This window comes from Leopardus geoffroyi, chromosome B2 (assembly GCF_018350155.1).
Source record: "Leopardus geoffroyi isolate Oge1 chromosome B2, O.geoffroyi_Oge1_pat1.0, whole genome shotgun sequence".
NCBI lineage: Eukaryota > Metazoa > Chordata > Mammalia > Carnivora > Felidae > Leopardus > Leopardus geoffroyi.
Genome location: NC_059332.1, coordinates 34,665,300 through 34,674,952, shown reverse-complemented (window position 1 = coordinate 34,674,952; position 9,653 = coordinate 34,665,300). Strand labels below are relative to the sequence as shown.

General features: G+C 39.2%; 1 protein-coding gene across 1 annotated transcript in view; it reads left to right on the top strand.

Annotated features, from left to right (window-relative positions):
* The window catches only part of SRPK1 (SRSF protein kinase 1), an 83,765-nt gene that overhangs the window by 1,755 nt on the left and 72,357 nt on the right, over positions 1–9,653 (top strand).

Below are 9,653 nucleotides of genomic sequence, written 5' to 3'. Positions count from 1 at the left end.
AATTTTTTATTTTATAAAGTGCTTGGTAACCAACATATTTAACTGTGAGTTTATCTCCGTGTGTTTGCCTCGTGATTATCCATGTATGGATTGTTCCAAAACCAGTTTTTATTTATTTATTAAAGAAAAAATGGTTTTTGTTTATTTTTGAGAGAGCAACAGAGCACAAGCAGGGGAGGGACAGAGAAAGAGAGAGGGAGACACAGAATCTGAAACAGGCTCCAGGCTTTGAGCTGTCAGCACAGAGCCTGAAGTGGGGCTTGAACTCACCAACCGTGAGATCATGACGTGAGCGGAAGTCAGATGCCCAACGGACTGAGCCACTCAGGCGCCCCTCAGAACCAGTTCGTAATCCCACGTTGGTTTAATGGAAACAGCCGAGGAGCTAACCTGGTTCTTGTCTGCAGTGGGAATTTAAGTGTTACTCTTTTTTTGTATGTGCCTTAGTTTTATTATTCCCTGTGGAGCTGATAGGAATGTGCTATAAAACGTATTTTCTGCTGATGTAAAGAGATGGTAATTTTATTATTCACTGTATTGTTGAGAAGTGATCTGTCTTGGTCTCTCCACATGGAAATTATTTTGTATTAACCTGAATCAACCTGTAACTTGGGAGGAAAATATATAAAGGTGATCATATATATGTGTATTTTTAAAGTAGGCTCCACACCTAATGTGGGGCTTGAACTCATGACCCTGAGATCAGAAGTTGCATGCTCTACCAACTGAGCGAGCCAGACACCTCATCATCTGTTTTTGGTACCAGATAATCATTACTTTGGATTATCTATTTAAACCATATTCTTTATTTCTAAAGCCGAATATATGTGCTTTGGATTCTCTGTTACTCCTTCATTCACTGTTAGGTAATTTGTGTCCATTATTTTCACACTTGCACAAAAGCAAGCGAGTAGTACAGATAATCTAGCAGTTATTTTACGGAATATTTCATTTTGTACAACTTTTAATTCCTGAAATTTTATATAAATGAATGACCTTCACTTACTTGCAGTTTCAGAGGTGCTTTATTTTTGTCTTCAGTTAATGGTTTCTCTTGACAATTTTACCTTTCTTTTTTTGTTTCTCCAGCCTCCTTTTAAGTAGCTGAAATGTCTAATTAACTTGGTTAGAATACTGTGTCAGAAGTTCAAGCCCCACCTGACTCAGGTAACTTGACTCTGTTCCATGACCCCTGACTGCACTCTGGACTTCCAGTCCTTTTGCAAAGGCAGGCTGCTGGTTACCAGATTAGTCAGGGAGAAGGTCTAAAGAAGAAGCATGCCATAGAATTTGGTCTCCCAAGTGAGTCAGATCTGGTTTGAATTGTGATTTTGCCACTTTTTAGCAGTTTGACCTTGGATGAGTTAGTTAAGGAAATGGTCTTAGCTTAGTCATGATGACAGCTGAGAAGTTAGAAAAACCAAGCATTTAAATGAAAAGTAAAACTGTAAGTAACGTTTTAGTAATTTAGTCATGGCGGGGTCCAGGTGGAAAGGATTTCAGTCCCCTGATTTTGTAGATCTTAAAACCAGAACCTACATACATGAAAAATCATGTCCATGGAGCTGCAGCTGGTTGTAGCAAGGACAAAACTGGAATCCAGGGCCCCTGCCTTCCAGCGCAGTGCTATTCAGTATTTGTTTCCTTTGGGCTCTTTCACTGTGCTGAAAGATTTGACCTTGGGGTTTTCAGTTGTCTTATTTGAAGAATTTTGTCTCCACTTCACTTTTTCAGACACTGTATTCTTATTTACTAAAATTAACTAGTTGATGATAAACTGTTTCACTTTACAGATAAGGAAATTGAGATTTTTCCAGATTACTTCCACAGAAAATTGTAAAGCTAGTATTCAACCCCGGGTCCGACATACCCCAAAGCCCTGGGTACTAACCACTGCTGTCTCCAAGTGACAGTTCCTTCTGATGTGTCTGAGGACAAACAAGGTAGAAACTGAGCAAACTGAGGCTTCTGTATAAGGTGACACAGGATGCCTGGGTTAAAGTTTAAGTACCCTTTCAGAGCCCCCTGTCTATGTCTCTAAAAGGATGTAATTCTCTATCTTCCTTTGGTCATTCAGTTTTCAATATATACACCAATAGGTGTGTGCCTTTATCCGTTTGTCATAGCTCTTACAATTTAACACAGTTATGTTTGCTTTTCATATTATTTTTTTTAATCAAAAAATTTTTTTAATCTTTATTTTTGAGAGAGACAGAGCGTGAGCAGGGGAGGGGCAGAGAGAAAGGGAGACACAGAATCTGAAGCAGGCTCCAGGCTCTGAGCTGTCAATACAGAGCCTGACGCGGGGCTCGAACTCACGTACCTCGAGATCATGACCTAAGCTGAAGTTGGATGCTTAACCAACTAAGCCACCCAGGCGTCCTGTTTTTCACATTACTTCTATGGAACATAATTCCAGAATGGTATTCATATCTAATAATTACTTAGCTTAGGAAATTACTTTGGACAGTAATTTTTACTTTCTTTGCAGCTAAAGAACTGGGTTTAGTATAAATTTGGTAGTAAAACAGTTTGAGCTGGAGAAGTGATTTTGTTCATGTTAGTACTCACCGATCTCTGAAGTCAAAGGAGAGGAGAGATGGCTCTATTTCCTAATTTTCCAAAATATCTAATTATATTGAAAATTCAGAAGAAAAGATAGTTGAAAATTTCTTTTTTTTTTAGTTTATTTTTGAGAGAGCGAACGTGAGCAAGGGAAGGGCAGAAGGAGAAGGGGACAGAGGATCCATGGCAGGCTCTGCACGGACAGCAGTGAGCCTGATGCGGTGCTTGAACTAACAGTTCAGATCATGACCTGAGCCAAAGTCGGATGCTCAACTGACTGAGTCGCCCAGGTGCCCCGATAGTTGAAAATTTCTAACATTTTTATACAGTACAGTACATGAACTTGAACCAATTTTTTTAAGTTAAATGGTTTCGGATGCTTTTTGTACTTACCAACGTACCTTGGAAATTGATTCTGTATCAGTTCCTTATAGCATAACCTTACTATTTTTTTTAAGGTCTGCCTTTTCCACTAAGGCTTAGAAGTGGTTCTGTATCAGGACACAGTGAGTAGCTTCATCTAGATAGCATTCTGTTAAACGGGTATATCATAATTTATTTTAGTTAAGACAAAAATGGAATCATTGGGTATACTTTTCCCCAGCTAACCTTACCATGAATGTTTTTCATAGCATTAAATATTCCACTTGCTTTTAAAGGCTCCAGTATACATTGGTTCAAGTTTTTCACAGTTCATAGCAAAGATGAATGATCTTTTGGATAGCCATTGTTCACATCAGTGATTATTTACTTAGGATAAATTCTTAGGAGTGATATTACTGGTTATGTACATTTTAAAGGTTTTTAAATTCATATTGTCAACAAAATTTTCTCCAGAGACATTTACTAGTTTAATTAGGAATTAACTAATTTAGGGGCGTATGGGTGGCTCAGTCAGTCAGTTAAGCGTTAGACTCGGCTCAGGTCATGATCTCACGGTTCATGGGTTTGAGTCCCGCCTTGGGCTCTGTGCTAATAGCGCAGAGCCTGGAGCCGGCTTCAGATTCTGTGCCTCCCTCTCTGTCCCTCCCCCACTCACACTCTGTCTCTTTCTCAAAAATAAACATTAAAAAAAAAATTTTTTGGGGGGTGCCTGGGTGGCGCAGTCGGTTAAGCGTCCGACTTCAGCCAGGTCACGATCTCGCAGTCCGGGAGTTCGAGCCCCGCGTCGGGCTCTGGGCTGATGGCTCAGAGCCTGGAGCCTGTTTCCGATTCTGTGTCTCCCTCTCTCTCTGCCCCTCCCCCGTTCATGCTCTGTCTCTCTCTGTCCCAAAAATAAATAAACGTTGAAAAAAAAATTTAAAAAAAAAAAAATTTTTTTTTAAAGGAATTAACTAGTTTAATTTTCCTATTCATTAAACAAACAATTTTTGCAGACTTCCTACATCCCAAGCAGTTTTCCATCCCTGTGAAAGAAAAACATCTTTGTCCTTGGGAACTTTATTTTCATGGGGATTGGGGACAGAATAAACAATGCACATAAGTAAATTGCGTAGTATGTTAAGACCATAAGTTGGAAAAATAGAGGAAGATAAGGGGAATTTGAGGAGTGGGGGTGAGGGTGCGGTTTTAAATAGGGTGTTTGAAGCTGCATTGAGGTGACACTTGAAGGAGGTGAATGAAGGAGGACTACTCCAGGCAGAATGTTGGAAGTGGGAATATTTTTGCACATCCTACTTGGCCACCAGAAGTGGGGCATTGTTACTTGAAAACGTTGCCCAAATTTGGTAATCTGTAAGTATCTTGTTTTAATTTCTTTTGTTACTGGTCAGGTTGACCATTTGTGGGATGTATTTATTGACCTGCTCCTATCTTTTACCCATTTTTGTATGGATTATTGATCATTTTCTTAATCTTAGGAAGTATTTACTAAGAATATACCTTTTGTCGGAGCCCCTGGGTGGCTCAGTCAGTTAAGCATCTGGCTTCTGATTGCATGGTTTGAGTTCAAAACCCCACATGGGGCTCCCTGCTGCTATCAGTGTAGAGCCTGCTTTGGATCCTCTGTGCCCCGCTCTCTGCCTGTTTCCCACTCAACCTCTGTCTCTCCCAAAAGTAAACAAACATTTAAAAAATAAAAAAGAAATATACTTTTTGTCATGTGGCAAATTTACATTTCTTGGGTTATTAGCCTTTCTAATTTCATGTATTGATTTTTAAAAAAAATGTGCCCAATCCATCTTTTTCTTTGCTTTTTATCTTTGAAATTTTCAATGTGAGTTGTCATCTTAATTAAAAAGGTATTATTTTTAATTGTCACTCCATTAAAGTACGTGCTTGCAAAATTGCATTTCTAGAATTGTGGTTGTCAGAAATAGTTTCTTCTCTTTTCTTCCTCAATAAGTTTATATACGTTAGTAAATTTTGTTTACATTAGTCTTTCTGCTGCAGTGAGGCCCAGAGGCTTGCCAAATTACTATGTTCTTTAGATTACTTGAAACCAGCAACTTATGCAAATGCTGAAGTGGTGGGTGCTTAGGAACTCCTTTATTAAAAATGAAGAAAAGATGGGCTGGTCAACTAGACTTAGTTTTTATTATAATTTTTAGACCTGGCAAGATAAATGAGGCAATGTTTCCCCCCCCCCCCGGTCATACTTAGATTTTTTGCTCGATGCTTCCCAGATCTTCTCCATCACGAATGCTAGTTTGCAGACTAATTTTATTTTTATATTGGCTAAAGTATCATTTTAATGATTCTCTCACTGTAACTGAATTAATTCCAAGCAAGTAAGAAAATGGAGATAGTCAAGAGATTTTTTTGAACTCTTCCTTTCTAGTATGATGCAAATAATGATTTAGCTAAGGAGAGATAGATAAGCAGATATATTTATAATCTTGTACATTTTTTTCATTGAATTTGGGACACCATCAGTTTTAAATTACACCATTTTATATGCCACGCAGAAAAAAAACTACCAGTTAAACTGATACACCATTCGCTATAAGATGCTGTCTTGATTTCAGAGATGTGGGAATGGTAGGAAACCTATTTGTGTTTGAATCTGTGAAATGGAGTAATTCCAGTGATGTATGGCATTGGCAACATTGTTGTCTTTTTAAAAGTTTAATTGTGGTGGTGCCTGCGTGGCTGTCAGTTATGTGTCTGACTCTTGATTTGGCTCACGTCAGGAATTCACGGTTTCTGAGATCAGGCCCTGAGTGAGGCTCCATGCTGACAGCACGGAGCCTGCTTGGGATTCTCTCTCTGCCTCTCTCTAAGTAAATAAATTTTTAAAAAAGGTTTCTTGTGGAAAATTTCAAATATATCCAAAAAAGAAAGTAGCAAGATAAACTTTTTAAAGAATGTTTATTTTGAGAGAAAGAGAGAGCATGAGTAGGGGAGGGACAGCGAGAGGTGGAGAGAGAGAATCCCAAGCAGGCTTAGTGCTGTCAGTGCAGTGACGTGGGCTGGATCCTGTGAACCTCAAGATCATAACCTGAGCCAACATCAAGAGTTGGATGCTTAACTGACTGAGCCACCCAGGTGCCCTGCAAAATAAGCTTTTGTGCATCCATCTCAACTTCATCAGTTACTAACTGTGGTTCATGTTTCATCTTTATCTTTTTCTGCTCTACTCCATCTTTTTTTTTTTAATTTTTATGTTTTTATTTTAGAGATTGTGAGAGTGTGAGCAATGGAGAGGGGCAGAGAGAGAGAGAGAGAGAATGAATGTTAAGCAGGCTCCATGCTCATCGTGGAGCCCAGTGTGGGGCTAGATCCTACAACCTTGGGATCATGACCTGAGTGGAAGTCAAGAGTTGAATCCTCAATGAACTGTGCCACCCAGGTGCCCCCCACCCATCTTATTTTAAAGCAAACCTCAGACATCATATCATTTTGTAAAATGTGGACTCTTTTTTTTTTTTTTTTTTTTAATTTTTGAGAGAGAGAGAGAGAGAGAGAGCATGTGCATGAGTGGGGGAGGGGCACAGAGAGAAGGTGACAGACAATCTAAAAGGGGCTCTGGGCTGACAGCAGTGAGCCCAATGTGGGGCTCAAAGTCATGAACCATGAGCTCATGACCTGAGCCGAAGATGGGTGCTCAACCAGCTGAGCTACCCAGGTGCCCCTAAAATATGGACTCTTAATTTTCAAAACATAGCTACAGTACTAATATAACACTCAAAAAAATTATTATTTTTTTTTTTTATTTTTTTTTTTTTTGAGAGAGAGAGAGAGCCTGTGAGTGGGGGAGAGGGGTATAGGGGCAGAGGGAGAGAGAATCCCAAGCAGGCTCCACACTCAGCACAGAGCCTGATATGGGGCTGGAAATCATGACCTGAGCTGAAATCAGTAGCCATACGCTTAACCAGCTGAGCCACCCAGGCGCCCCCACGCTTAAAATATTTTGAAACAAGTCCATAATAGCAAATACCCAATCAGGGTTCAGATTTCCCTGCTAATTTTAAGTTTGTTTGAATCAGGACTTATAAGGTCATTATATTGCTGTTTGAATAGTCTTTCTGTTTTTTTTATCTATATGTTATTCATGGGTTATTTCCCTTGCAAATCTGTTTTTGTTTGACTGCTTCGTAAGTGGCATTGTATACTTTGACCAGGAGGCACCTACTGACTGGTTAACTTTTTGTGATGTTAGCGGCCACTGAGCATTGCCTAGATCCATTTATTTTATTTAGTGTTGCAAAATGGTAATATTCAGTTCTTTAACTTATTAATTATATAGTTCTATAAAAAGGAACTTTACCTCATTTCTTTGGTGTTACCCCTAGAGACACTTTATATATAAATAGACACAGGATAAATACTTGCACTTTCCAAATTTCATTAATGAGTTAGAGTCCTAGCATCCTCCAAAATGACCAGTTAAGGTTTATTTTAGTATGAGCTCATAGCTGTAAACATATTTGTGGTTCAATCCATTGTAGTTGGGTTCCCCCCCCCCCCACAGTTTTCTGGAATTATAATTTACATACCATGAAATTCACCTGTTAAACGTGTACAACTCAGTGGTTTTTAGTATGCTCACAGAGTTGTGCAGCCATCACCATAATCTAATAAGTTTAAACATTTCTGTCACCCCAAAAGAAACCCTTTACCCATTAGCTATCACTCCTCATTACCCCCATAGTACACCACCTCCAACCCTAGGCAATGACTAATCTACTTTGTGTCTCTGGATTTGCCTAGTCTGGACATTTTGTATAAATGGAATCCTACAGTAAGTGGTCTTTTGTGACTGGTTTCTTTAACTTAGCATAATGTTTTCAACATTCATGCATTTTGTAGAACATATAGTTGTTATTTTTATCGATTGTCCTGTCTTTGGCCAGTTGGAGTCCCTTCACGATGGCCCAGCCCCAAAGTCCATTTGATTCAATCTGAGGCATCTTTGATAGCTTTTTTGCTATTTAGTATGACGGTTTGTCCAGATTTATCTTGTACGTTTTCTGCCCCAGACCAGAAAATAGCCCTTTCTCTAAGAAGCTTTTCTTTTTTTTTTTTTTTAATTTTTTTTTAATGTTTTTATTTATTTTTGAGACAGAGAGAGACAGAGCATGAATGGAGGAGGGGCAGAGAGAGAGGGAGACACAGAATCGAAAGCAGGCTCCAGGCTCTGAGCCATCAGCCCAGAGCCCGATGTGGGGCTCGAACTCATGGACCGCGAGATCGTGACCTGAGCTGAAGTCGGACGCTTAACCGACTGAGCCACCCAGGTGCCCCTCTAAGAAGCTTTTCAATGGGAAATGGAATTTCAGGATCACAATCTTAGGCAGCTTTCCTAAAGTTATCGTAAGCACAGTTGTGGAAGAGCCCTGTGGTTCTGTGTGCCTCTTACTGGAGAATTAACTTTGAGAGTTTGAAAAAACCCGTGAGATCAGCTATGAAGATCAGAGCATACAGTTTTTCAACTGCTTCGACAAAGAATGATTTCAGAAATTATCAGAAGCCACAAAATAAATTAAACACACTTCATCCATTTTCAGAGAAGTATAGTGGCACTGGACACAAAAGTCAGTTGGCAGGAGCTAGATAAATAAAAAGTACGTTCATTTGTACCATGACATGCCTTCAGTTATATAGATGAAGACTGAGGCCAGGGGTAATTTGTTGCTATTGGGTAATAAATGTATTGGTGGCTTAAATGCCTTGAACAACATGGATGGGTATTTTAGGGTAGCTTATCACACACAAACTTTGAAAACATGTAATAGATATTTTAACTACCAGATGAGAAGTGTCACCTACAGTGGTGAACAAACATCAGTGCCATGAAGTTGGGTGTACCATGAGTCACGTTGATGACCTTTGCATATTTAATTTACTCAGGTTCTAAATTCTTTGTACTGAGTGGCTAGTCATTTTTTAAAAGGTTGCCAATACTTTTGGGTGTGATTTTGTGAACTCTTGTTTCTTGACCTAAGGTAGCCTTATTTTGTAACTGATTATAAATGTAATTTACGGCAACTGTATCTTATTCGCTTTGCTCTTAATTGTATATAGTGCGGCTCCAGCTTGAGAAGGTTCTTGAATGTCCTTTCAACCTAGGAGTTTGATCAAAGATGTCAGCTTGTTTTTACACATGAGCTTGGTGGCAAGCTCCCTTGATACTCCTTTTCTCTTCTGTAACTACCTATGACTGTGAGAATAGATTTAACAGGAACTGTATTTTGCATTTTTCGTTGCTAGTATTAACAATATAATATGATTAAATTAGGTAACTTGTGCTCATGTTTCTAAGGTGGAAGGTTAATACAGATACATACTTCTATGCTCCTTAGCAAAAAGAGCTTGTCTTTCTGAATTACACAGCCCCAGGTTCCAATTTGCCTCCAACGCCACTGGTGGGTGAACTTGGGCAATGTCGTTTGACTTCCTGAGTCTGACTTGCCTTATCTGTAGATGGTGAGATTCTGAGGGTGAAATTGCGTGTGAGTGCCTAGCCTAGTGCTGAGCTAGAGTAAAGTGCTTTGGTGGTTACTTCCTTCCTCATGTGTTCTTCCTTAGATGGATTTACCTTTGACTTTTCCTTTAATTTTTTTTTTTAATGTTTATCTATTTTTGAGAGAGAGAGAGACAGATCTGGCATGAGTGGGAGAGGAACAGAGAGAGAGGGAGACACAGAA